The sequence below is a fragment of the Arachis ipaensis genome, chromosome B03 (genome assembly GCF_000816755.2).
Source record: "Arachis ipaensis cultivar K30076 chromosome B03, Araip1.1, whole genome shotgun sequence".
Taxonomy (NCBI): domain Eukaryota; kingdom Viridiplantae; phylum Streptophyta; class Magnoliopsida; order Fabales; family Fabaceae; genus Arachis; species Arachis ipaensis.
In genome coordinates, this window is record NC_029787.2 from 27,248,939 (window position 1) to 27,251,531 (window position 2,593).

Consider the following 2,593-nt stretch of genomic DNA (forward strand, 5'->3'; position numbering starts at 1 on the left):
GACCAAATGTTAGAAAAAAAACTTAATAAAATTATTAAATTATATTTAGATTTGTTAATTGTAAAAACAAAATCTAAGATATTGTGTAGCTAAAATCTTTATATTACTTTGCTACGTTGCGACTATTTGTTACTTCTAATCTTTAAAAAAAAAAAAATCATGTTTTTATCTCCTATATAGCACTTAGTTTGGAGTATTTTTTATATTAATTTTTCAATATTAAAAATCGCGATAATAGTTTCTTATTTGCTAATGAATCACATGATGTTTTTTGATAAATTTTAAAAATTTATTAATTTTTTGTTTTAAATTCATTTTAGTTTTAAATATATTTTTATCTTATAAAAAAGAACTTTTTTAGAAGATGAAATTATATTCTTTTTAAGAAATGTATTTTTACTGATTCTAGTTTTTACTACAAATACTTTTCCAAACATATAAAAAAAAATCAGAAGAGATACTTAAAAACATACACTCATTAACCAAACTAAGATTTTTAAAAATTAAAAAAAAAATTATCAAATGAAATATATCCTAAAGAGTAGAGAGGCTAAACTTTATGGGCTGAAAAAGCAGCCATCACGTGTTTGTCACCCTATGGCTTCAAAAGTCAACGGTCAACTGCCGACCGGTAATATGATCGGATGGCTCCGATCCCAGCAAAATAAATAGAAAGAGAAAAAAGAAAGTGAAGTAATAAAGAGACCCACCTTGGTTGGTGGGGAGGAGGGATTGCGGGAAGGCGGGTGCACCGAGGCAGCACGTAGGCCCGCACCCAAGTGGGAGAGGGTTTTTGGGAATGTCATTTCTTATGTGTGGGAGACATACATAGTAATGCAAATCTTTGACCGTTGACTTTTTTCAACTTCTCATTTTTATATACACATACTTCCTTTCTTTTTCAGTGTGCGTTATTCCTTTTGTCTATCAATAATTTTCTTTCCAAAATTTGTTTAATTATTAGAATTCATGAAATTAAGCACGCATAATTCAATCTAAAAAATTAACTCATAATAAAAGATATATCGCACCTCTATAAATATTATAGTACATCTTGTTTTTGAAAATGTTTGGTAACAAAAAATAATCAACCAAAAACAGCTATAACTTGTCTTATTTAGCATTCATTAATTGTTGCGACAATTAATTAATGCTAAATAAGGCAAGTTCTGGCTGTTTTTTTTTGTCTACCTAGCATTACTCCCTTTATACTAAAAAATAATGATGGTCTAAAGTGTAAATATTTATAAGTAGGTGATTAACAACATTGAATTAGATAGACTTTAATACTGTTCTATTAAAATTGAAATCAAATGAGCCTAATTAACCCTAAAAATTAACTTCTGAGATGAAAAATATCGAACACTTATAAATTTTCTAGAACCTTATCATTAAAAGAGGTGAGATTTATAATATTTATGATATTTCTCATGATTTTATAGCTAGATAATGAATCCTAAACTTAATTTAAAAACTTTTTTTAATGGTTTTTAAGTATGTACACTAATTTTAATACTTTATAATTTGTGGACAAATTAAAGTGAGGTCACATGTAGAATAATTGGAATTAGTTAAGCTAATTAATAATATGAATGGAAAAATTGAATAAGATGATAATGAGCATAAACATAGTGTGTGATGTTTTTATTCTAATGCCACAAAATGTGCCTGCTTGCTCCACTTCACAGTTTATGTTTCCCATTACCTCAAATTGCCACTATTACGTAGCTTGTTTTCTATGTTGCATACACAGCCATTTCATAATTGGATGGTTCAACTGCGAAAGTGGGAGAACACCATTAATTTATTCCCTCTTTTTTGGGTCAAATTATCGGTTTTATTTTTATATATAGTCAAATCTTTGGACTCATATACCCTTGTTTGACTCCCTTATAGTAGGCATAATGGCGATAATGCACTATATAGCTATAGGAGAGGTAGTGGTTACTATCTAGGGCTTCTTGAAGTCTTAAAAATATATATGAGATTGAGTGAAGGGAAAGGCATTGTGTGAGAAAAAGGGACTTGTGCATTAGAGAGATGTCTTCATCTATCCAATTAATTAAAATATACTTAAATATATTATTTATTAGCGGGTAAGTAGATATACAACATTTTCAGATAGGATCCTGAAACTAGGAAATCAGTCTGTATCTTCATTAATTTCAATTTGGGTTCGTCTTTTTCTATAGTCAAGGTGCCGTTGTTGGTGCTCTAATTGGACCACAAAAGAAAAAGAAAATATGGTAATTAATTAGAGGTATAAATGTCCAATGAGATGCATGAGAAAATTTTGTGTGTTTCATCATTGAAATATTATATAAAGACAGAATTGTAGAGTTTGCTTCTCAATTTTTACTTTTACATTTTAGAAAGATATAAATACAAAATAATTGTGGTTTAGAACAAGCTCTCTTATATTTCTATCCTAAGTTTAAACATATACTTTTATACGATAAATAGACCAAAATACATATAAAAAAAATTAGGATAAAAAATACTAAAATCTAAAAATATCAAAATATACTGGAGAGATTATTTTTTATGGATAAAACTATATACTAAAGATTCGTAAATATAAATTCAATGGCAT